The sequence below is a fragment of the Heloderma suspectum genome, chromosome 2 (genome assembly GCF_057233095.1).
Source record: "Heloderma suspectum isolate Gila_16-S chromosome 2, 16-S_ref, whole genome shotgun sequence".
NCBI lineage: Eukaryota > Metazoa > Chordata > Lepidosauria > Squamata > Helodermatidae > Heloderma > Heloderma suspectum.
In genome coordinates, this window is record NC_139459.1 from 342,288,813 (window position 1) to 342,289,022 (window position 210).

A 210-nucleotide genomic window follows, 5' to 3' on the forward strand; every position below is an offset into this window, starting at 1 on the left:
AGAATTAGTGGTAGGATAATGGTTTGGGAGTGTATAGTGTGTTATGACCATGAGTCAGACAATGCAATGCCAGAATGAAATGAGAGTGTAGATTGCCCCAGGTTTCTTTTTCCATGTTGTATCAGTTATTTCTGTAGCAGTTTGATAGCTTTGGAACAATAGCAACTAAACTGGACTGATGCTGAATTAAGTGATACTTTGCCAAGAATT